At 46.6% G+C, this 26,671-nt stretch overlaps 1 protein-coding gene across 5 annotated transcripts in view; it reads right to left on the reverse strand.

The window, feature by feature from the left end:
* The window catches only part of GNG12 (G protein subunit gamma 12), a 280,258-nt gene that overhangs the window by 99,623 nt on the left and 153,964 nt on the right, over positions 1-26,671 (reverse strand). Inside the window, exon 1 of one of the 5 annotated variants that reach the window (XM_079917651.1) lies at positions 25,860-26,222. The exons of 1 other annotated variant lie outside the window; for it this stretch is intronic. The gene's annotated coding sequence lies outside the window, so the exon portion shown is untranslated. Of the gene's footprint in view, positions 1-25,138; positions 25,264-25,859; positions 26,223-26,671 lie in introns of those variants that run through there. 3 more of the 5 variants (XM_079917650.1, XM_079917655.1, XM_079917652.1) reach the window with 3 other exon arrangements.

Raw genomic sequence — 26,671 nt, forward strand, 5'->3', positions numbered from 1 at the left:
AAGGAAGAAGGGGAAAAAGGTGGGGGGGGGGAAGGAAAGGAAGGGGAAGAAAAAACAGAGAGGAGAAGGAAATATCTGTTGAATGCCCAAGTGAACGTGGGCAGTGCCAGAGGGAGAGAGAATCTATTAAGCCCTGCTTGTGGTTTCTCAAGACAATAATAAGAGAGAATAAGAAAGAAGATCATTCTAAGGTTTCAAGCCTGGGGGACCATAAGAATGAGCTGATAGGCAGGTACCACAGGGCATCCAAGTGGAGGTGCCAAGGAGGCTGGCTCTGCGGATGCCGAAGGGTCAGACTTCCAAGAAAGACGCAGACAGTCAGGGAAGGGCAGAGTAAAGGATCGATTAACGTCTATGGGACATGCGGCTCGGTAAATGAGGGCAAAGGGGAAAAAAGGAGAAAACCGGATCAGAGACACAAAAAGGAAGCACGTGCTTTAAAACACACATCAGCTCCCAACCCTTGTCTGCCAGGCACATTTAGGCTCTCCCATCTCCAGCCCGCCACTCCCGCTCCGCCAAACCTGACATTTGACGCGTTCACACCACCAGACTTCTCATACACTGTCCTCACTGTCTGAAAGGCATTCACTGCTCTTCCCCAGAAGCACAGTTTCTCGAAGAGTGGTACTTGTGATTTTTAAGGTCATATGTTAATATTACATATGTAATATTACAAAACAAAACAATTACGGAGGGCAGTGTTCAGAGTGGTACTTTTGAAGCTCTGGTTCCCTCATCACCCCCTGGGTTAGTCCTGCCTCTCTCCGCCCTGCTGCTGTGTCCTCTGAGCCCCACCACACACTTGCCTCTCCTGGCTGGTTTGCTGGACCTTGTTCCTTCTGCCCACCACTCTTCTGCTGTAGTAGAAAGAGGTGTGTCTCTTCCCCGAGATGTGACCCTGTCCTGGAAGTCTCAGATGCTCAGTCCCACTCAGTTGGTTGAGTGGGCCAGGAAAACAGATAGAGAAGGTCCCATTAGAGGAGCCGCAGGCAGAGGACGGGATACCACAGGCCAGAGGTGTGGGGAGAGACCAAGAATGGCAGGTCCAGAGGAAGCTAGTGGGTTTCACAAGTAGAAGACTATTAGGGATCTAAAGCATGCACTCTCATCAGAAGGGGTATTGCTCACTCCCCCTCCCCAATGTGGGTGCAAACTGGCTCTTGGGGGGGAGTAAAAAATTCTTAATAAGACAATGGTTTGTGGCCCTCTAAAGCTCAACCCTACATAATAAAATGTGTGTTCCTTAATATTTAATTTAATTAAACCAATGAACTTAAACTTATTTTACTCTTTCTGCTATGGGGTGATAATGAAAAAAGGTTGGGAAGCACTGATCTAGAAGGTGATTCAGTGAAAGGGGTGAGAGGAGAGCACCCTGTAAGGACTGAAGGCAGAAGGGAACGGTGGAGGAAACTGCAGTGATAATGCCCTTTTGCTCCTTCCCTTCGTGGGTAAGCCTCTTGATCTATAACCACAGAGTACTTAAACACGTCAGGCCCTGCAGGAAGTACTGTACCTGTAGTGTTTTACTTTTATCTTCACAACAGCCTTCTGAAGTTATGTTCCCTTTTTAAAGATGCTTAGAGAATGTAGGTAGCTTATCCAAGGACCCATGAGTGGTCAGTGGTAAATGATGCAAGTTTAGTCCTTAGCCCAGGTTGGACACATTGTAACTATGAGCAGAGCTGGCAGGACTGGACACATATGTGCGGAGAGGGGAAGAAGTGTCTGCTACATGGTGAGTGTACCAAAAAAAATGTTATTTGAATGAGACAGCGGAGAAGCGAAAACGCAATTGGGAGAGGAGACAATTGACGGGGAAGGAATCCAGGCGACTGGACGTGACAGCCTCCAGCAGCAGAGCAGGGCGGGAGGAAGGAAGCGCAGAAAGCGGGTTCAGGGCTGGGGGAGGTGATGGGGCAGGGCCTGGGGGACAGAAGGAGTGGACAAATCCTGTCCTCACTGGGGCCGGCAGCTGAGGGCAGACTGCACGAGTCCCTGGCGGAATCAATCCACACCACTGCATTACTCTCTGCAGCAATCTTCTCGAATGAGAATCTGTTCATATTATGTCTCCCTCCTCTTTCCCCAAGGCCCAGATTTAGAAAAGGTAACTGGACACCTTGCTTTAGTGAAATCATTCCCAATCTTTTCTAGATGACTTCTTGCCATCAGAAACAAGAAACAAAACAACTTCCCAGGCCCTTAGTAATAGTAGCTGTCGTTCCAGGGTCCACTGTGTGAGAAAATGCTCGCTCCACGTTAACTGTGTCCAGCTGAGACACTTAATATGACTTCACAGTGCCTTTATCACAAAAATGCATGTGTACAACAGACATCCAATATGTGAGACATTCAGTCTGCGGGCCATGCAGACTGGATCTGCAAACCCCATCCCCATCTTGGACCACAGGTTGGGAACAAGTGGTCTACAAGAAAGGCACGTGACATCCTAGATGGGGAAGGGGTCTGGCATTACCCAGACCTCCGTTCAAATTCCAGCTCTCTGATGCCCAGCAATTTAATGATGGGTAAGTGATTGAAACTTCAGTTTGCAATGCCTTGGTTTTCACCTTTGTAAAATGGGGATAGTCATATAAGGTTCTTAGCTTCAAATGGGACTGAATTTATCACATGTAACACAGTACCTGACACAGAAGAGGTAGTTATTATGATTACGTAAGTTCTCTACAATCAACCAGTGGTTCAGTTTTCAAAGTGTGGTCCCTGGACCAGCAGCATCAGCATCAACTGGCAACTGGTTAGAAATGCAATTTTCAATGCAGACGCACTGACTCACAGTACTACGTGTTTTAACAAGTCCTCCAGGTGACTCTGGTGCTAAAATTTGAGAAACACTGCTCTACAGTACTGGTTTTCAACTTAAAAAAAAATAAGCCGAGGAATCCCTTCTACAAAAGGTTTTTCAGCAGGTTGATTTGTGAAATATGAATATTTTAAAAAATTTATTTATTTTTATGTATTAATTTTGTATTAATTTTTGACTGCATTGGGTCTTCATTGCTGTGTGTGGGTTTTCTCTAGTTGTGGCGAGCGGGGGCTACTCTTCATTGCGGTGTGTGGGCTTCTCATTGTGGTGGCTTCTCTCGTTGTGGAGCACGGGCTCTAGGCGTGCGGGCTTCAGTAGCTGTGGCACATGGGCTCCGTAGCTGTGGCTCGCGGGCTCTAGAGCACAGGCTCAGTAGTTGTGGCACACGGGCTTAGTTGCTCCGTGGCATGTGGGATCTTCCCAGACCAGGGCTTGAACCCGTGTCCCCTGCACTGGCAGGCGGATTCTTAACCACTGTGCCACCAGGGAAACCCCAAATATGAATATTTGAGACAGCTCTGAAGGTTCTGGGTAGGGACAGCTCCGACAAGATCCTGCCTCATTCCCCGCAGCCATCCCGAGGGACCTCAGGGGCGGGAAACAGGGGTCTCTGGCTTAGTTACAGACGCTACAATTTTGGGTGGCACCACTGAAAGAATTAAAAGACTCAACACGACACTAAACCATTCAACCATAATCACAAGGCACACCCAGCTGCAGTAAAATAATGCTTCCCGGGGTTTCCACGGCATCTGCAGCTAAGCCACTTCGCCCTGGGTCACCCCCCGCAAGAGTCACCCTCCAACGCTGACCGCATTGCTGGCCCTACCCGGCTGTCTCATGTGCTTGGGGGCAAACTTCCCACGATTGCCAACCTAGCCGTCTTTCTTTGGCCCCAGCTTCATGTTTCACTGCCTGCTACTCAGAGCAAGTTTTACTCCACTCACAGCAGGCTAGAAGACCTACTTATCCCGTGGTAGCGAAAGTACATTTTATGCCTTGATCAAAATGTGGTGGCACACTTCTGAAGAGCCTCGAGGCCCGCCAGTGAGCTGTGGGCGTGCCAGCGGCGAATCACCACCTGGGAACAAGGTTTGAGAACCACTGACGGAGAGGCTATCACTAAGGAGCCCTGAGAGGGTTCTATCTGTTTACTGACGATTATATTCCACACGGGGCTTACGCAGGCTGCCGTGAGAAAAGGAGCACAAGGAAGAGAAGCCGAGAGGGGAGGCACAGTTCCCAAGAGAGGGGATCCACTTTGTTTTCTCAGATGAAACAGCTGACTATGCAGAGACAGATGAGGGAATGCCACGTTAAGCAAGATTATTAGGAAAAACTAGCACCCACTGATCAAATCAGTCATCTGTCATCAGGACAATGTCTCCCAGCTTGTATTTCATAGGGGTTGCGTGGTATTTGTCTCCACTCTGGCCATGAGGATCACCTCGACACAGGAAGTTCATCACCTGCGGCACCTTAGAGAAAAGAAAACCCACCCACGACTTGTGTCAAAGCCAAAAATATTTCCAGACGCCAAAGACCATTTTTAAAAGAAAGCTTTCAAAGGGATTTCTTCTCACTGATTTCCTACTCTAAGACTCTCCCGATATTACTGAGATGAGGGAGCAGCTAACTTCAGGTGACAGATGAGGAAACTGAGGCAGAGGTAGGCTAAGCACCCTTCCAAAGGTCACACTGCTGATCAGTGGAGAGCCACGTCTGCACGCAATGAGACTTTGGAGGGAGATACAATCCAACCCACTACTTCACAGAGGACCCACCTTTCATCCAAAAAGAGGGGGTGACTGGCGAAGGCTGACTCTCCGGGGTTGGCACAAGACCAAGTGTACCTGAGCCACCGGAAAGGTGAGCCTCTCGCCCTGTGAGAATAAGGTAGGAGGTGAGGACAGGCCTTTTTCTCCTCCTCAATGTCTCCAAGGCTGGACTGTCCGAAATGGTTGTCACTAGCCATATGCAGCTATAAACATTTGAATGTTAATTAATTAAAATGAAATAAAGCAAAAAAAAAATACAACTCGGTTTCACTAGTTACATTTCAAGCGCTCAGGAACCACATGCGGCCGGTGGCTACCATCCTGGACAGACTGAACATTTCCATCCTGCAGAAAGTCCTACTGCACAGAGCTGCTCTGAAGACACACTTATGACAGGTGTGTAGTTGGGTAGACCAGGCAGCTGGACTTGGAGCCAAGAGTCCCGGGGGGTGCCACCAATTAGTTCTACAAACTCAGGCCAACCTCTGGCCCTCAGTTTCCTCATTTGTAAAAAGCAGGAGTTGGGTTCCACGATCACCATGGCCCATTTCCACTGTAACCTTCCTTAATTCTGTACCGAAAACTCCCGATGGTAGGCTCCTAACTCTCCCCACTCTTCTTCCCTAGGACCTCCTGGCTGACCCTGTATCAAATTAGAGCAAGAGAACAATGGACCTGGACTTAATTATTTCTTGTAGAAGCACAGTCACTGAATGAGAATTAAATAACATCCTTCTAATTACTTCAAGGGTTAACAGGAGAAATGGCCACAAGAACAGTCTCTCCAAATGTTCCCCAGGAATAACTGCTGAAGATACTCGGGAATCTATCTCCAGTGTTCCTCACGTAAGGACCTACATGACAAATCTGTTGGCGTTTAGGGCCAGAAAAAAGCATATTTCTCCAGAAAACTCCAGAAAACATTTCATTGCACCACAGAATGAAAACTACATTGTTCACTCTGACTTGGGGGGAGCTGGTGGCGAGGTATTGGTTTCTCAGAGGAACAGATGATTGGGGCCCCTCCGCCCAGCACCTGCATCAATGACGTCTCTTGCACAGAGGTCCTGACAGCTTCCGGCTGTCGCTCTGCCCCACTGACTGTACAGTTTCAACAGAGGTTGCATCTAACACTTTTTGAAAGTACAGCTGGAATTACAACACGTTTAAAAAATAAATAGCTTAATGATCTTCCCACTATACTATATTGTAGAAATACAAATTTGGAGTACTGTGAGAATTAAAAACATGGACTTCAGATCATCGGGCTGAACAGAATTACCTATTCTGGCAGGATTCTCAAAAGGCTGGCCTGGAAGAACTTTAACATCCCCCTCCCTACCACTGTCTCCATCAGACCTTCCAACTAGATTAAACTCCAATTAATTAAAAGAACAATGGCAAACGTTTATTGGGCGTCTAGTTTACTCAGTGTCAGGCACAGTTCTATGCACTTTATATATGTTCACTTACTTACGCCTCACAACAACCCCAGGAAGAAGGTGCAATATCATCTCCATCTTCCAGGAGAGGAAACTGAGGCACTGAAAGGTGAAGTAACTTGTTTAAGGTCACACAGTAGCAAGTGGCAGCGCTGGGATTAGTCTCTGCCAGTCAGGCTCCTCCTCTCTGCCACTGCAGGAACCCTTTTTTCAATATGGACAGTAAACACTGTCTCACTTTATAAAGTATAAATTTTAAAACATCTTTAGAAAACATTAGAAAAACATGCAAAGTAAAAAAAAAAAAAATTGTTCTTGTTTAGCAAACACAACTTCCAGATTTGTCCCCTCATACCCCTTGTAGCCTGCCAGCCCTGAGCCTTTCCTGTTTAGAAATTCTGGAGAACGCCAACACTTTAATTCTGTCACTTTCCCAACATTTATTCTAAACTTCCTCAGCATTGTTTTCTGGTGAAATAACCAAAACGCACGCATTCAATGCAACCGTCACCCAAAAGCCTATTAACAATCAGCAAAGCTGTTCCTACCTATTACAACGCATATTTAACAAGGGCAAGTCACAGATAATAAAAAGACAATTGAGCTGAGAACTGATAATTCCAGTCTTTGCAGCTGTCATGAGTCAGTTTAAAAACAAATTCACATGAGTGATTGCTGGGCTCTTTATAAACATGGTACCTGCCAGGAAGCAGTTCCACTTTCTCTTCTCTGGACTTTCTGTCCTCCGATAGATGCGGACTCTGTTAAGCCTCAGGTTTTACAATGCTTTTATGCACTTCTATGTTTTATATGCTTCTCAGGACAATCTTCTGTGGACGATAAAAGAAAAGTCTCTGAAAGGTACTAGAAAATTAACACTTAAGGAGTTAAGTGCGTTTTTTGTTGTTGTTGCTTTTTTTTTTTTTTTAGTACCAGAGATCAGCATGGTATAGTCTAACAGAAACAGGTTTGAATTCTGGCTTTGTTCCTCATGAGCTGTGCAGCCTTGGACAAATTACTGAACCTCTCTGAGTTGTAGTTTCCTCTTCCGTAAAGTGAACTAATTATACCTCCTTTATAAGGTTGTAACACTTGGTCAAAAGCAGGCACACAAGAACGTTACTTCCCTCTCCTTCTCATTGTCAAAGCTGTAAAAAGTGAAGTTAGTTTCAAAACCAAGGAGCACTCCTGAGATTCCATTTTTCATTTTAATTTGGCACGTGACCATAAAAGTTCCCGAGGGACTCTCACTTTCAGATGCTTCTGGAAAGCATTACCATACGGAAGGCTTCTAGCTCTCAAGGGGGAATGGGGAAATCTATGGGGAATGGACATTCAATCCAAAAAAACCTCTCTCTCAAAATGAAATTGTATTTGTATCCAGCGAAACAAACCCACAAATCATTTCTGTGAATGTGAATTTTACAGGTCACCTTCCCTCACAATTTTTCCTTTACTAAATCCCTGATAAAAATAAAATATGCTACTGGACATAAAACAGAACGAATGTTGATCATTAAAGCCATTTCCAGTCAAAAGTCAAGAGCCTGCAATATGCTCCTCAAAAACACTAAATTGTTCCTAGGCTCCACGTGACGAACCCGGTCATGAGTAACACACGTTGAACATGACTCGTGAGTAACATGAGTTGAGCGGATTCCCTTTCTCCAGAAAACTATCCATGGGGTGGTGTGATTTGCCAGAGAGAGAGGCCTGGACCGAGAGCCCTCTCGCACCCAGAGGTGCCGTGCTCTTCCACTGTGGGTGACTGTGTCCAAATGGGAATGGTGACACTGTCCCTTCAAAGATGCTCCTTTCTGTTTTCACCTAACAGGATACACCGATAATTTGTTCATTAGTGGGAAGAGCTGGATTAGACAGCTCAAGGGTACAGCTCAGCGTGTTTCAAGGAAGGGGCTCTGCGAGCTGATGCGGAGAGAGGATTTATCACCAAGGCTGCTCCCAGACCCCATAGTTAGATGAGGAAATGAGCCAGAGGCCGTAAGACTCACTGACGGCCAAGTCACGGTTTCTCCTCACGTCAATCATCCGCACTGCAGAGAACCAGCCTTACCTCGGGCATCAAGAAGGCCACCCTCGGGGCACCCCTACCAACCCTTCACTGTGCACTTGGGGCCACCTGGGAGCTTTACAGGAATGGCCACCCTTGGGTCCCCTGCCCGCGGGGCTGACTTCACAGGTCTGGGTGCAGCCAGGGCTCCTCTCTGATTGTTAAAAATCACTCTCCAGCTGATGCCAATATGCAGACAAGTCTGCAAACCATGACCCTGGGCTCTTCTGCTTTCCAGGCTACCTGAGCCACTAGATCCTATTCCCTTTGTGAATTCTTTTCCTTTTTTTCCTAATGAAAGAATAAAAAAAAAATGTACGAAGTCATAAATTTTAAACTTTTCTCAAGAAAGTTTGAGGTCAGAGTCCTCGTTGTGAATTCACCACCCTGCCCTGCCTCCACAATAAAGACTACAACCCAATCGAAGTGATTAGAGCACAGAAGATATTCCTCAGCAGAGCATAAAGGGTGCCCCTTTCATAGAGGGTGTGAAGGGAGACGCATCAAGATGTTTCTGGAGGGAAAAAGAAGTCTAAGAAAGCTTCACTGCCTTTGGATAGCCTTACAAGAGTTTTCCCAACTCTCCAACCTCTTGACTTCACTGGGCTCCTCCTCCTTGACTCATCCCTGTAGCCTTGTTACAAATCACTCACTCTTAGACAAGGCCCTCCCTCTCTCCTCCATTCTCCAGCAGCCTCCTGCCTGCCACAGGCTGCCTCTGTCCCCCACTTCCACCCCAGGTTTCTAGGTGGACGCTCACTGCCAACGGTGTGACCCATAAATACCATTGGGGCAGCAGTGAGCGAGATGGGTGGGGAGAGAGGGTGTGTCTAGAGGTCTCTCCAGGCCTGGTTCCTGCCTACTCAGCCATCCTGATACAGGTGGGACCAGGTGATAGGAGCTTCTGAGTCTGGCCGGCAGCCAGACATACCCCCAGCTCACAGGGTGGACTTGACAAGGCAGCACAAAACAGGAAAACAAGAGACGTAAGGTTCTAATCTCACCTCTGCCCTTCACTAGCTCCCTGACCTTAGGCAAGTAACAGAAACTTTAGAGCCTCAGTTTCCCCATCTGCAAAGTGGAAACTAATGTTTGCCCAGTGTTTTAGTCCATTCAGGCTGCTATAACAAAAATGCCATACACTGGGTGTCTTAAACAACAAACATTTATTTCTTACAGTTCTGAAGGCTGGAAGTCCAAGATCAAGTTTCCGGTAGATTCAGTGTCTGGTGAGAGCCTACTTCCAGGTTCACAGATGGCCATCCTCTCACTGTGTCCCCATATGGCGGAAGGGGCAAGGCAGCTCCCTGGGGCTTCTTCTGTAAGTGCAGTAACCCTATTCATGAGGGCTCCACACTCATGACCTCATTACCACCCAAAGGCCCCTCCTCCTAATATCCTCATACTGTGGGGATTAGGATTTCAACCTACGAATTTTGGGAGGACATAAACGTTCAGTCCATAACAACCAGACTCTTCACAAAGCTTTTTGACAAGAAGTGCTCAAATTTAAATACAATATAAATTCTCTAAATATTCATTGAGTCTTCTATGAGTTGAACATTGTCTGCCACTGGCAACAGAGGAAAAAATGTCACTGGCTTCAAGAGGTACAGTACATTCTGGAGGGGAGGCAGAGACATGCAGGTAAAACTACACAATCCAATGTAATAATCAGTGTGCTGGTTGAAAAGCCTGCCACGGGAAACCCAGACAAGGGAAAGTTTAAATATGTCCCCGAGATAGGGGTAGGAAGGGTAGGGGAATAAAGGTAACCGCAAGAGTGATAACATCTAACATTTATGGAGCTGTATATGTCAGGCTCGGTTCTAAACACATTATGTATATAGTAATTTCAGGCGAGCCTCAAAACAGTCTTGTGAGGTAGACTGGTATTGCTATCCCCATTTTACAGATGAGGAATCTGAAGTTCAGAGAGTGCTATGGTTTGAATGTGTCTCCTCAAAATTCAAGTTGAAATCCTAAACCCAATGTAATAGTATTTGGGGGTGGGGCCTTGGAAGGTGATTAGGTCATGAGGGTGAAGGCTTTATAAATGGGATTGGTGCCCTTATAAAAGAGACCCCATACAAGTGATATAATATTCTCTAGTTCCATCCATTTTGCTGCAAATGGCAATATTTTATTCCTTTTTATGGCTGAGTAATACTCCCGTGTGTGTACATTACACCTTCTTAAGCCAATCATCACAATATTGTAAATCTATACTTCAATAAAAATTAAATAGACCCCACACAGTGAGAAGACTGCTGTCTATGAACCCAGAAGTAGGCTCTCATCAGACACTGAACTTGCAGGTGTCTTGATCTTGGACTTTCCAGCCTCCAGAACTCTGAGAAATAAATTTCCATCATTTATAAGCCACTCAGTCTATGGTATTTTGTTACAGCAGCCTGACAGACGGAGAGTCAGTCATTCAAAGTCACATGACTAGTGAGTGGTAGATCTGGGCTTTGGGCCTGGGCTTGACCTCAGGACCTGGATCTTCAGTTTTTGATGACACTTCCTCCATTGTACCTGTGAAACCATATCCCAGCTCCCAAGTCATTGCCCGGCCAAGGGAAAGTCAGACACGCATTCCTCTGTACTTCACACGTCTTTATTCACACAGCTCTCTAACCCTCCCATCCTATTATCATTGTTTTTGTGTCTGTTCACACGTGTCCCGCACCCCCATTAGTTTGGTGGTCCTCAAGGGCAGGAGCAGAATGCATCAAGTGCCTCGTAAACAGCTGGTATTTAATAAATGTTTTCTTAATGGGTGAAAGAAAGAACAAAATTATTCTAGGTTTCAAAACACAGGCAAAAACTCACTGGGTAGTTGGAGGGAAACTTCCTCAAAGTAGAGGCAGTATCTTACTCACTCTTATATCCCCAGAACCTAGCACTTATAGGTGCTGCGTAAATGTGTAATAAACTCTGGGCAGAGGAAACAGCGTGAAGAAATCCAGAGAGATTTAAGGCTACACAGTGAATATGGGTAACCTGGCCAGGATGAATCAACTAGCTGGGATGTGTGGGAACAGGGAAGTGCTTTTCAAACTATCCTTGGCGAAAGATCAGCTTTTCGGTTTTATTTCTAATTCACCATGGACCAATACTTTTATAAGATGCAATAAAAAGAACTGATAGAAAAATGAAATATAAAATGCAAGCCAAATTTTTCATTAGATTCAAGAGATGTAAAACTTGCTATGAAAATGTCTAAATGTGTTCTCTCCATGTGGGTACTTAGCTAGCGTCGGACCATTAGCGAAGAGTCTGTCCGCACAGCAAGCTTTGTGCGGCACTGAGAGGGTGGGAGGATGAGGTGCAGAGCAGTAGGGAAGGTGAGCTACAGTCGCGGCATCAAGGACTGTGGGTTAATAATGTTCATGGAGGGCTTTGTGTGTGCCAGGCACTGTCCTAAGTGCTCCATGCATATAACTCATTTAAATTCCACAACCTATCTGTGAGGATGGTGCTTATTACACCCATTTTAGAGATGGGGACACTGAGGCACAAGGCAACTAAATAACTCTTCCAAGATTCCAGAGCACGTAAGAAGCACAGGCAGCCTTGAACCTGTACAGTGTGAACCCTTAACCACTAGCCTGTGATGCCTTTGGGGAGCTGCCAGACAGGAAGTGACATATTCAAACCCATGTTTTAGAAAAATCACCCTGGTGGCAGCGTGCAGGGGAAAGGTCAGTTAGGAAGCCACGGTGACAATCTGGACGAGAGGCAGTGGGGGTAGAGGAGAGCAGACCAGGCATGCGGACTAGTTTGGAAGTGGATGTGGCAGGGTATGGTGGAGGCCAGGGGCATCTGAGCTGGAGGGAGAGGAAGAGGAGGGAGGGGTTTCAGAGGACTCAGGGGTCCAGAGCTTGGCATCCTGGGTGGATGGGGATGTCTACAGACTTAAAGAAGGCAGGAAGAAAAGCAGGCTTTGAGGGCAAGATGATGAGGTTGGTTTTCAAGAATGTCTACCTGAATTTGAAGAGCCTAAGATAATCTGCGGTTGTGTCTTGGGAAAATGCTGCAGACTGCAATCTTAGAGTAGTTTACTGCATTCAGGTAGCTACTATTTTTACTCCAGTTCTGCTAAACCACTCTCCTCCTCTTCTCCCTTCCCCTTTGCCCCAGTTACACTTAAAATAGTTTAAAAAGCAGAAATTCCCCAATGCTAACTCTCCTCCCTTTGAAAGCCACACACAGTATATAAAAGGGTTCTGGTCACCAATTCCAATTTGTGGCGGAGGCTTCCAAACTACCAAGCAATTCTTGACACCAGTTAAGTGTCCTACAGTTCAACTCAATTTTGACATATCTACCTGGAGATAGCATCGGATTCCACAGGTTAAGGGCTCAGGGCAGCTCACAGAACTTAGAGAAACATTATACTTACTAGATCACTAGGTTTATTATAAAAGGATATGACTCAGGAAGAGCCAGATGGAAGAGATGCGGAGGGCAAGGTGCAGGGAAAGGGCACGGAGCTTCTATGCCCTCTTGGAGGGGACCACCTTTCCCATAGCTCCACTTGTTCAGTAACCGGAAGCTTTCCTAACCCTGTCCTTTTGAGTTTTTATGGAGGCCTCATTACATAGCTACAACTGATTACATCACTGGCCATGGGTGACTGATTCAACCTTCAGCCCCTCTCCCTGCCCCGGAGGTCTGAGGGGTGGGACCAAAAGTTCCACCCTTCTAATCACATGGTTGAGTCCCAGGAAAACATCCCCCATCCTTAGGTGTGGTCCCAAAGTCACCTCAGTAACAGATCAAAAGACACCTTTATCGCTCTCATCACTTGGGAAATTCCAAAGGTTTCAGGAGTTTTGTGACAGGAACTATACAAAGATCGTATATATATTTCTCATTGTAAGTCACAATATTGTTCACAGCTGTATCCTCACAGAGTTGGTAACTGATAAATACTTGTTGCATGAAAAAAGATCTTTTTTGTGTTTATTGAAAACTGGAAAAAAGGATGAAGAGAGAGGACCTTTCTCCTTGATAAGCTAAACAGTTAAGAGCAAAGAAACATCTGAGTACAAGAGAGACACATCTCAGGGCAATGCCTCTTCCCCTGTGTTCCCTTCCCTTCCAGGAGGCCACCGCCTCCAGCCCACACACCTGGTGGACACCGGGACAGGTAATATGGTGCCACAAAGAGCACTGACTGCAGAGCCAGCAGACCTGGATTCAAAGCAAGATGCCGCCACCACCACTTACTACTGCTGAGCTCCTAAGCAGTATTCAACCTCCCTGAACCTGCTTCCCCACCTGTAAATGGAGCCAGTACTGCCTACTTCAGAGGGCTACTGCAAGGCCTGAGAAAGTGTGTAAAGGTCCTAGCACATGTCGGCACATAGATGTCACTCAAGGAGTAACTATCACCATCACTGTCATCAAATTAGCTGCCCGCACACTACACTCTCTCAATTAGTGTTTGTCAAGTGCATCTAACTGGGAGAGTAACTTCAACTGAAGTTAAAGGTGATGGGCATTATATGAGCACTGTGATCATCCTATTAATTATAATAATAATAGTTAATGCCTGAGCACTTACTATTGACACCCTGAATGCTTTACATACATTAGTAGCTCTTTAATTTTTAAACCAAAGATAGTATTTCATCAATTCTAAGAAACATATTCTGTTCACATTTTAACATCCCTGATAGTAGGATGACTGCAGTAGTCAGAATGGCGCCCCAAAGATGTCCCTACCCTAATCTCTGAAACCTATGAATATGTTATGTCACACAGCAAAAAGGACTTTGCAGATGTAGTTAAGGGAGAGTAGGCTGGAATATCCTGGTGGGCCCAATCGAAGCAAATGAGCCCTAAAAGCAGAGAACTCTCTCTGGCTGGAAGCAGAGGGATGGAGGAGAGGGGGCGTCAAAGAGATTCCAGGCATGAGAAGGACTCATCACCTGAGATGTAGGGTCCAAGTGCAAGGACCCAGGAGAGGTCTCTGAGAGCTGAGGGTGGCCCACCGCTGACAGCCATCAACGAGGCAAGAACCTCAATCCTACAACTGCAAAGAACCTGAACGACCCTGCAAATGGATTCTTCCCAGAACCTCCCAATAAGATTTCGGACTTGTAAAACCCAGAGCAGAGAAACCAGCTAAAACCGTGATGACTTGTGATGTCAGAACCGTGAGATAATACATGTGTGTCGCTTTAAGTGGCTGAATTTGTGGTAATCTGTTATGGCAGCCATAGAAAACGAACACATTCTTAGGATTAACGGGAGCCACAGCTGAACTGGCGGCAATTTCCCTTTTCTTTCTTAGCGGCTCATAGAATAACGGCACATCTCATAATTGACAGCACCTTAGATTTGTTGAAATATCGTGTCATTACCTTTATTCTGCAAATGGGAAAGCAGAGGCTCTTCGAGGTCAGGTGACTTGCCCAGGTGAATCAGACTGCAAGCCTGAGCTCTTAAGCCATCACGCACACCGTCAGAGGGTGCGCAAGGGCTGGAGCATCCTGCCCAAAGGCCAAGGAATGGCTAACGTGACCCCCAGACCGGGCCCCTGGCTAACATGGGATCACTAACATGGCTGACCACAAAGACCCAGCCAGGTCCATAAGGCGGCTACCCTCAGCAGCATTCATTTATCCACTGATGGAGCGCTCCAAGGTGTAGATACCCTTCTAGGTCCTGGGCTAGAACAACAGACCAAGAGCCTGTTCTTACAGAGCTGAGACTACAGTGCAGGAGCTCAGCACTACAGCGACAGGAGCACTGGAAGGAAAACAAAGCATCCAGAGAGCTGAAAACCCAACTTCACAAGGTAATAATCCACACATTTTGGAGCTCAAAAGAGAGGTTTTTGATCTTCCACTGGGGGTGGAAGATCATAGCGTCCTTTCTAGAGATTTCATGGGCCTCTTCTAAATGTGGGAATTCTGAGAAGGAGAATTTGTTGTGGTGCTGGGGTTTTGCCTGTTTTGGTTTTTTTCTCTTTTTTTTGATGGAGATGGAGGCTAACTTTATACAGGACTGCCTCATTTGAATTTCTAAAAGCAAAAAATAAAAAAATAAGCCACACACAGTCATCTTTTCCCTCAACCAAAATTTCTCTTTCGGTGGATTTCATTTTTAAGAAGATGAAAATTAATTTTATATTAAAAAAGCATCCCAAGAGCTGACTGAGAGAGCACCTCAAAAAGAAGGGGCTGGGCTTCCCTGGTGGCGCAGTGGTTGAGAGTCCACCTGCCGATGCAGGGGACACGGGTTCGTGCCCCGGTCTGGGAAGATCCCACATGCCGCGGAGCGGCTGGGCCCGTGAGCCATGGCCGCTGAGCCTGTGCGTCCGGAGCCGGTGCTCTGCAACGGGAGAGGCCACAACAGTGAGAGGCCCGCGTACCGCAAAAAAAAAAAAAAAAAAAAGAAAAAAGAAAGATGACTCTGTGGAACTCCAACCCTGCACCCTTCGTCGAACCCTGAACTCTGGCCAGTCTCTTTACCTTGTACTTTTACTTCCCTCTTTTCTTTCACCCTGGAAATAAGAGTAGACAGCTCTCTGATGGTTAAATCAAAGGGCGAACAGGAGCCCTATTCAGCAGGTCAGCAGGTACACACACAAAAAAATGTGGCATATATGACCTTTCAGGAGATGCATATGAAAGGAAAAATATAGATTTCTTAGAAGATTTTGCAGGAAATGCCATTGGAGTTTATATATTCTCAATCTCTCTTGTTTTTGTTTGAGAGGGAGAAATTCTAGACTAGAAGGTCATCTTCATAATGGTTTTGGAGAAGCCGCAGTTTAATGATACCATTAGCCGAAAACTATTTATAAATCAGACATTAGCAACTGGCATAAAACCCTACTTTCCACTTCTCTCGAATTTGCACTGACAATCTGGCAGCCCACTCTACCCTTGGGCCCAAAAGAGCTATCACATTCTTAAGTCTGTATTTTAGAGATTCTGACAGTGGTGTAGGCAAGAGGCTTAGCTTCAGGAGGAAAGGTCAATAAACGCCCACGGGGGGATCGGCAGGCCTGGACTGCCCACAGGAGAAGATGTACAAACAGCCCCAATCCTCTCACTCACTCACAATTCGAAAAATTTAACCAACCCTAATTACCATTTCTCATCAATGAGATTAGCAAAAATAAAAAGAGCTGACACCCTCCGTGCGTTGGGGCTATGGGGAGACAGGCCATCTGATACGCTGCTGAGCAGAGGGCAAAATGAGCCAACCCTTCCCAAGGGGCTGACAGGGCCCTGCGAGTCAGCAGTCCCGCTCCTGGGAATCAATCCTCTAGGTCCACCCGCACAAAAGCAAGATGAAACCTTTATTTGTTGCAGTGCCGTGGGTAATAGTGAAAGACTGGGAACAATTCAAAGGTCCAGCCTTAGGGGACTGGTCGAATAAACCATGCTACGTCTACACAATGGAAAACGAGCGTGCTGATAGAGATCTCCAGGACAGACTGCTAATTTTAAAAAGCAAGACACAGAACAGTATATATACCACTTTTTGTGAAAGAAAGGGGAAGCATTAAATACAAACACACACACACACACACACACACACGCACACACACATGCACACTCTCGTGTGCTCGTATTTACAAGTTGCAGCCTGCAGAGAATGTGGAAAAGGCTTGGATGGGAGCAAGATTTCTCAGTGTTTACCTTTTTATATGGGGGTAAACCATATAAATACGTTACCGATTTTTTAAAAATGAAGAGGTTATATAAACCATTTTTCACAGGAGTGTGAAGAATAGGACAATCCCAGCTTGGAAGAGACAAAGCTGAGGAGGCTTCTGGGAAACCTGGGTTGAGGCAGGTGAATTCTCACGTTGGCATCAGTAAATCAGAGGAACCTGGATCCAGAGCTCAGGAGGCGCGCATGGAGAGGTGGTCTCTGCCCTGTGTGATATCACCTGCTGGGTGTGGGTGTCCCTGAGCCCCTTGACATTTATTACAGCAGGAGAAGTCAGAGAACTGGAGGTGAATGGGAGGCAAAGGCAGAAACATGAGGATTCCCTCCCAGGCAGCATGCCAGGCACATTTATTTGCTTTCTGGATTTGGACAGTAATGGCTGAAGCATGCTGCTCATCAAATATTTATGTCAAAAAAGAGGGCAAAGCATGTGCCGGAATATTCTGCTTAATTCAACAGAGAGATATTCCTGAAAAGTTGAGAATCCTGGAATTTTGTAAAATCAAATCATATCATAAATGCAACAGGTAAGTTTGCTCTCTCAAGAAATTCTGTGAGGGACTTCCCTGGTGGCGCAGTAGTTAAGAATCCGCCTGCCAAGGCAGGGGACGTGGGCTCGATCCCAGGTCCACGAAGATCCCACATGCCATGGAGCAACTAAGCCCATGTGCCACAACTACTGAGCCTGTGCTCTAGAGCCCGCGGGCCGCAACTACTGAGCCCACGTGCTGCAACTACTGAAGCCCATGTGCCTAGAGCCCATGCTCCACAACGAGAAGCCCGCGCACCGCAATGAAGAGTAGTCCCTGCTCGCCACAACTAGAGAAAGCCCGCACGCAGCAGCAAAAACCCAACGCAGCCAAAATAAAGAACGAAAGAAGTTCTGTGGGAAATCCTTATTAGGAATTGTTATCTCCTGCTAGTCCTGTTTTGGGAATCTGAGTTTGCCTGAAGAAAGCTGCATTTAACCAGCCTAAATGGGAAAGGCGTTCACGTTTCTGCACCTTTGGGCATTTTTCACAAGGTGTGGCCTCTACATAAAACAGCAGAAGGCCAAGGTCCTAAGTGCAAGCCAGCACCTCTATGCACAGAACCACTGTCTTAGCAGTTTGACCCACTAAACATGGCTGATCCTACCTGCTGTGCGGATTGCCCCTCAGGAGGGGAGCCAAGAGGAGGTTAACTCTGACAGTCTGCTTTCTAAAGGATCAACCTGAAACAGAGGCATGCAAGCAGCAGCTGGCACTGCAAGGGACACAGACAAACCCCCTTCCTCAGCTGTCAGTGGCTTTAGCAACAAGGCTCCCCACTTCTTACCCTAAACTAGAAAAGTCTTTCTACACAAGAAGCAGCCACTCATAGGTAAATTCCAAAGGCTCCTGCAGCCAGTGTCCTTTGCATCCTGTCCCCAAGAGGAGGGCCCACAGCTGGTCAATAAACACCATGGATCCCTTTGTCCATTCCCAGGAGGCACCACTGCAGAAGCCCCGCAGGTACCAGGCAATGCTGAGCACGTTTGTTGGTGCTGGACTCAGAGTAAACAACGCCAACGACCCCTCAAGTGCTGGGCTTTACCCGCCCCTTAGGAAATGATGAACTAAAGAGGAAGAAGCCTGTCACAGGGAACACGCACCACTGAATGTGCCTTTCCTAGTAGATACCATCACTTTTACTTTTGATTAAAAAGAACACTGGCTCATCCACTTCACTGGCACACACTACAGAGAATGTGGTTTTATTCCTTCATTCCACTGGCGTTTATTAAGTACCTACTACGTGCCAGACTCAGCCAGCTCATGTCATTTTGAGGGTTATTGTGGCTGCTTATTAATCTGTGCTGCCAGACTGTGCCTTTGTGTGACTTAGGAAAAGGCCACCCCTCCAAGTGCACCAGCCTTGCAGGCTTGACGGAGTCAGAATGAAGTGCCCCCTCCTCCTGGCAGAGGCAGTTCTAGCCCAGGACACATAGTTTTTGGAGAGATCTGAGCCCCACTTAACTTCCTTGGCCAGCTAGTCTTGTGCAGTGAACAATCTGTACAAGAGTTCAAAGCAGCCCTGTCAAGAAGTCACAATCCAACTCTTCTGCTTCTTGGCCAGACATTCAACCTTCCCCTGACAACTTGTCTGAGCAGCCAATCATGACCTTACACGCCCACATGAAGCCTCATGGTCTAATGTGCAGGTCACGGTCTAACATTGCAAAAGGTCTGGGTAGTTCAGGTACAGGACAGGCACCAAGTCTGCTGGCTTCAACACTTTTCCAATTTGCCTGAGGTTCTGGTTGAATAAACCTGGTGTGATGGTTTCATATCAATAAAGTCCTCACTACGCCTCGATAAAGTCCAAGCAGCTTTTGGATCCTGATCCCTCTTTCCGTCCTTAGATTTGTTTAGCTCACACCGAGAGCTAAACTGCCATCATTCGTCTCTGAAAAGCAGGCAAACTTTGAGGTCACTGCAAGCTTGGGAATCTTAGTCAAAGGGCTCCAGTGCAGGGGGGCTAAAGGTTTCATGTCCAGTGCTCAGGGACATCTTGGCTGGTAGCATCTGTAGCTAAGTAAAAGCCTGATTATTCTACATGGGTGAAGTTAAGATTCTACCCCCACGGGCTCATGTGGGTTTGCACACGGCCATTGGGGATGAAGGCAATGCTCTCTACGTGGCACGCAAGCGCGGCGATGACCACTGATTCAGAGCCCACCCGGGGAGCATTTGTGATGACAGCAACCCAAGTTAAATCAGAACTTATGCTCCTCTTCTCAGTCAACCACGGGGATACCATGTCAGTTACGTGACACTGACTGCAAGAGGAATGGTAGTCTATTCTGTAAGAAAGCAAATGGAATATAAGGCCTCCCGACCCTCTGGCCCCAAAGTCACGTGCTTACAATCAATGAATGTGAAAAATTACAAAAGACTCTTAGCAACTGATTCACTAAAGCAGACCTAAAAGAAAATCTTCTTTGAGCTACTAATTCTCCAGCAGAGGTGAAAATATCAGAAGTCTTTTAACAGTCTACAACACCCTGGTTTTTATTATACAGTAATCCTCCAAAATACAGACCCATTAAGAGAAGACAAAAACCCCCCTTGTCAGGGGATGGCAACCAGACATGGTTTAATTTAATTTTTAATTAAATTAAAAAATTTTAAATTTTTTAAATTTTGCAAAAAAATTTCACTTTTACGACACCCAATAAAGCCTGACGCAATAAACCAGACTCTAGAAATGATTTTCAAGAGACTGGGCACTAAATGTAATAATCCACCTAGAAGTAATCTTCAGTCAAATCACCTCCACCCTCTGCCCTGGGTCCAAAGCACCGGCCTAACCGCTCTTCCCTTTATTCCTGAGAGAGAAGCGGGGAGACAGGACCTGTCGGTGGGAGCTGGCTCTAGAGCAGGACTCAGCTGGTGGCCCCATCTCCGCTCAAGGCCCCTTGGGGAATCCAGGCATGGGAGAGACTGACTCTACAGATCCCTTCAGGCCTGCTGGGTCTCTGAGGCAATTCTGGAAGCTTCGATTTGACTTCTATGGCTGCAGAGGGCAAGAAGCCCAATGAGCCCAATGGCAAGGCACTGGTAATACTCCTCAGGCCGGCCATCTCACCCCCAAGAGGAGCCCTCTCCTCCTGTTTCTGTTGGTTTGAGTTACAGCTTCTAAACGAAACTTCCTCCATAAGGAAGCACCTTTAGCTGGAAGCACCTCCACTGCAGCTCCCTGGCAGAGCTCCTAGTGCCCAGTATATGGAGTCAGAACAACTCTGGGTCACATCCTCATCTTGCCGCTTAGGGAGCCTCAGCTTTCTCACCTGGGCTGCTGTGAGGACTGGTCAAGATCATAAATGTAAAGGGGTTAGACTGGGGCCTAGGATGTAGAACAGCTCCATAAATGGAGTCACACGACTGTGCTGAAGGTATATTTTTTTACCTATTGAACTCTCCCATTAAACTAATGGCAGGTATGTCTTCTTTGTGACTGTCTTAGAGGCCTCTGACACGCGGCAGGTGCTGTATACACACAGCTCCTCGATGCAGGGCTGGGACATGAGGGATCTGGGAAGTGACAGTTTCCATAAAGTCAAGGTTGGTGAACTGCGTCTGCAGGCAAACCCAAATTTCAAACATCTCTTAATTAGATAAACCTGCAAACTTCCAAAAGGGCCTCTCTTTTACTGCTAAATAGTTCTCACATGTAACTCAAAGACCTTCGATTGCTATGCAAGCTGGTGTTTTTTCTAAAACAAAACCAAAATCCTGCTATTTGAAGCTAACAAAACCAGGTTTTACTGAGTAATTGTTACACCAATGGATTATCTTTTATTTTCTATACATGCTCATTGGCGAAAATATGGGGAGAAGCGCCACAATCCCACGATCCATTTGTCTGTACTTTCTTTTCTATGCGTAATTTTTTTTTTTTTTTTTTTTGCGGTACGCAGGCCTCTCACTGTTGTGGCCTCTCCCGTTGCGGAGCACAGGCTCCGGACGCACAGGCTCGGCGGCCATGGCTCACGGGCCCAGCCGCTCCGCAGTATGTGGGATCTTCCCGGACAGGGGCACGAACCCGTGTCCCCTGCATCGGCAGGCGGACTCTCAACCACTGCGCCACCAGGGAAGCCCATAAAATTTTTTTTTATTAGTTGTAAGTGTAATAATGCACTGTAACTGGGCACACCACCCTTCCCCTACTTAACCTAACCTAGGGTGGACTTCATGGATTATCGATTTTTTTTTTCAAGTTTCTAATAAGAAAGGAAAATGGGACTGAGATCTAGGAGAATTAATTTGTTGAACAAATGAACACTGCACTCCATTTCATATTTAAAAGACACAATGAGAATTGCCTGATTGTATTCTCTTACTTCTTAAGCACTGCTTGACAGGACTATATAAATTACTGAGCCTTTTTAGATTTGGGGGAAACATTAAAATTTCATATAGTTGTTTTCCTGTTAGAAAAGTAATGTACGCTCATAACATTTAGAAAATTTCAGTAAGTAACAATTTAATGTTAACATTTGTTGAGCATAGACTATGTGTCAGGCACTGTTCTAAATGCTTTAGAGAGATTAACTCGTTTATCCCTCCCAACACCTCACTGAAGCACAGAGGTATTAAGTAACTTGCCCACACGCTACACACCTAGAAGCATGAGCCTGGAATCCATCACTATGCTATGATGTTCTAAGAGAGAAAAGAATCAATAATTTATTCAATCGAGTCCTCCGCTGCTTCAGAGTATAATGTCATAGGCAAGAAATGATTCATAATAATACTGTACCCTTTACAGTTATTTAAAAATATTATAAGCATGATCTGAGTCCCTGTGGAACAATTAGTAAATGAGAAGTCATCTGTGGCACAAGCCACGATTCCAACTGGCCCAATTCTATGCACCTGACATGCATTAAGAAAACAACAGACACGTAAAAGGGTTTGTTTTCAAGATGGAAGCATTTTTTAAATTTTGCAAATGAGTCAATGACATGATGAGTAGATTCCCTGAATTAATGGAACACCCAGTCTCACAAAAGTTTACCATCAGTCACAACGCTTTTACAATACGTTTATGAAATGCCGCTAGTCCTTTCTTAAACACTTTTTTAAAAAATATTTATTTATTTATTTATTTATTGGTCTCCGTTGCTGCATGCGGGCTTTCTCTAGTTGCGGCGAGCGGGGGCTACTCTTCGCTGCCGTGCACGGGCTTCTCATTGAGGTGGCTTCCCCTGTTGAGGAGCACAGGCTCCAGGCAGCGGGCTTCAGTAGTTGTGGCGTGGGCTCTAGAGCGCAGGCTCAGTAGTTGTGGCACACGGACTTAGTTGCTCCACGGCATGTGGGATCTTTCTGGACCAGGGCTCGAACCCGTGTCTCCTGCATTGGCAGGCGGAATCTTAACCACTGCACCACCAGGTAAGTCCCCCTAAACACTTCTTGAGGCTTATCTGTTAGCACTGGACATCAGTACGTGAAAAATAACTGTATACTCCAGGTCACATTTTTTTCATACTTCAATTAAAAATCATACTTGGTAAAAGACAAATATTTCTGTTTCTGTTTAACGTCCTACCCAGGGCTAATAAGCATGACTATTTTAAATATAAATTCTCTTCAAAGTTAAAATATGAGTAATGAAATGATTGTCTGGCTCTAAAAATATTATACGACTGTAACTTCACACTAAAAACGCATTAAAACTGTTACTCCAGTAATCATAATTATTCATACCACTGTGGTAGAAACATGACACACATATGTAAACAACTATTTTAGATATTTTAGACAGATAGATGGATAGACATCTTGCTCTGTATATCTATAAAACCAGGTAACTTCTTTGGAATTTAATTGCTCTAGCATTCCAGAAGCTTTATCTACCTACCTATCTACCTACCTACCAATCTATCTACCTACCTATCTATCCATCTATCTATAAAATCAGGTACCTTCTTTACCTGATTTATTTGCTCTATCCAGTGTTTCCAGAAGGTTCAAACTGCCATCTTTTAATGTATCCAATAGCCGGCTGCTGGTCAGTAGATAAAATATCTAATAATTCTGAACATTATCTGTGTATTAGGTGCAAAATGTTTTCCAAAGACTGTTTCATATACTTTCATAAAAACCCTCAAGACAGAGACCACTATCATCCTCATTTTACAAATCAGACTGAAACGGTTAAATAACTAATATTCCCATCCACATCTGTCACACCAAAACCATACCTCAAACCACTGTTAGGCTGCTTCTCTTCCAAATCAGACTCCAGAAAAAATTGACTTCCACAACTTGCCTCCCTAAATTAAGCTTAAGCTGACATATAAAACTTAAAAAAAAACACCCAATAAAAATCCAACACAATAAATGACATAATTCCAAATCTGAAATTTTCTTCTCTCAGAAAGAGGTAAACAAAACTAATCTGATATTAGCTAGCCAGTTCTTCAAGTGTTTCGACTACGCAGATTTTGCTGTCACGACATGACGACCACCCACGTCCTTCAACAAGTGACAACGTAAGCCCAACACCGCAAATCTCATTAGAGAGCTTTCAAATGAGACTGGAGCTTGTGACATTGAAAATTTTTAGAGTATTAATCTGTCCGGTTTCTTGTGAAACACAGATCCACATTTTTATGTATTTCTACACAAAGCTAAATGCTGTCCAGATTCAACACCTTCCTGAATTACCTGGGTTAAAAACAGTAAAAATACAACTGCATTTTTTTTATAAGGCCTAAAGACGCAGCCCTTAGATTCTTCAGCATTTTTTGGACTTAAACCAGGGTTTTATGGTGTTAGTTTACCGTTAGAGAAGGCAAAGAGACTGAACGGTTGATCCCAAAGTCCTTTTATCACTTAAGTCTCTGTAAAACGTTTGATTACTTTAAAAAATTATGTGTGAATCATATGTTTGTTTATTGAAAACAGGTCTTGCTGACACATATACTTTTTTTTTTTTTTAAAAGAATCAAAACAGCTCCTTACTTGAATGTGACTGTTTTGGCAACAGTTAAACGCAACCCCGTCATTCTAGCGCTGCTGGCCTTCCTGGTTCTCCTAGGTGAGGGCCGCCATCCTGCGATAATTTACACGCAGGGCTGCGAAGCACCAGCAATGGTGCAGTGTGGTGACTAGCACTTTCAAAACAAAGCCAAACTCGGCTTTTAAAGTAGAGAACACACAGACACAGTCCCTACCTCTGACAAGGTCCAAAAGATTCCTTATAGACAGTCTATTCAGACGAAGCTACAACAGCCCCAGGAAATATAAAGTGTCCACAAAGACAGTAGCGGGGCGGGGGAGGAAACAACTGATGGGAAGGAAGCTAATCATGTGAAGTTTGCCCAACTCCACAAGGTCTAATACATTCCGGTTTGTTTCCACTCAAAGCAGCCATTAAACGTGCCCTGACACGTGGGCGCGGGGGACCTCCCTTCTCGCCGGTTTTTGGCCATTTCCTTCTCTGTGCACTTGTTTGTATACAACCTCGCCCGGACAGGGGTGACCACAAGATGACAGGCCTCGGCAGTTCCTTCACTCAGATTTCTAGCTGCCCAAAGTTTCACTCCACGGCGGGGTTTTAACGAGAATCACGGGGTCCTTTTCGAAAGTTATGAATGGTTTAAGTCAAGTTTACAAGACACAAATGGAAGGCGAGGGACAAGTGAGTGTCGGACGACTTCAGTGACAGCGTTTTAGAATTAGCTTTAATTGATATGCCCTAGTTAAAATTAAAAAAAAAAAAGTCACTCTGATCCACGCAATAAGTGTCAGGGCAGTACTTTTTAAAATCACGCAAGACTCACGTCTGAGTCTTGACCGCCTCATACCATCCGCAAATACAGTCTCCAGGCCACTCACTGCTCGGGGGTCCCTCGCGGGATGTGTGATCTGAGTCGTCGCTGTGACCCGCTATTTCCCTGCCAGAGCCCAGCGCCGAGCGGGTTCCAGGTCTGCGCACACGCCGCCTAGTCCCCAGAAAGAACGGAAGAAAGTAGGGAAGAGGGGCGTGGCGCCCCGGTCTCCCCCAGTTGTCCGCCCTCCTCCCGAACCTGGCACCACCGCAAGCACGAGCGGGGAACGCCGGAGCCTTCCAGCCCCAACCCGGTGCGGGGCGCACGGCCGCGGGCAGACCAGGAAGCAAGCGAGCGAGCTGGGAGACCTCTCCTCCCACTCCCGCCCTCGTCCCGGGGGCCGCGCCCCCAGCCCTGGCCCCGCAGGGCCCCTGGCTTCCTGCGCCCTCCGACCGCCGCCCGTCGAGGGCGAGAGCGCCGTCTGTCTCCGGGTCTCGGCGTCCCTTGCCCTCCCTCCCCCATCCCGGTCTCCGGCGCCCAGTGCCCCGACCAGTCCCCGCCCTCCGGGACACTCTTTCCTCCTTCCTTCCTTCCTCCGTTCCCTCCCTCCATCTCGCTTCCCAGCACCGGGAACTCGGAGGCGGCTCCCGAACTGGCCAGCCGACGCCCCGCGCTGCGCCCCTGTCCCCTCGGGGACCGGACCCGCCACCTGCGCCCGCCGCTCGGTGCTCACTCGCCTGCCGGTGCGCTGCCCCTGCCGTCACCGCCGCTGCCGGGGACTCTGTCTCTAAGGGCTCCTGGAGACGACTCCGACCTCTCCTCCTGCTGCTCCTCCGGGCGGGCGCCGGCTCCGCCTCGCTCGGGTAGGCGGGGCGGACAGCCCGACGGGCGGGGCGGCGGCAGCCTCGGACTCCTTCCTCCAGGCCCGGCCCTCCTCCCTCCTGCCCAGACGCCCTGGCTGTTCCCTGGTTCGGCCGCCGAACCCGCGTCAGGTCTGGGCCGGCAGAGGGGAAGAGTTGGGAGCGTTGAAGTCTTGCAAACGGCTGGCTGCCTTGGACACCCCCAGTTTCCCTTCCCCGACTTCCCCGTAGCCTTGAAGTTCAAGGATTCTCGGGCCGCCCCACTTCACAGCCCTCCACCGGGTCGCTCTGACTCCTGAGAAGTTTCCTTCGCGTGCGAACGCTCGAACGCTCGGCAACTCTTAAGCCAGCCGTCCCTTAGGCCGCCAATACGCACGCCGCCAACCCCCTACACAAAAGTTAGGCTCTGCTCCAGGAATTTCTTAAGAAAACAGTCACAGTAAAATTTAAAGGGCCCTGGGGCCACAGAGAGATTTTGCTTTCCAGAAAATGGAGCTATAACTGCGGATTGTTGAATTTTTAGTACATCCACTCATCATGTGCATCCCCTCCATCTCTCGCCGTGAGATTTGTGTTTCCGAACGCCCAGTACCTGGTAGAGTTCTGCTTAATGAATGGATTCAGGGTGGGGTAGTTTGAAAAGCCACTTCTGTTTCCACAGACTTCTGACTATTCGTATATAGAG

Source organism: Stenella coeruleoalba (assembly GCF_951394435.1).
Source record: "Stenella coeruleoalba genome assembly, chromosome: 1".
In the NCBI taxonomy this organism is placed as follows: Eukaryota; Metazoa; Chordata; class Mammalia; order Artiodactyla; family Delphinidae; genus Stenella; species Stenella coeruleoalba.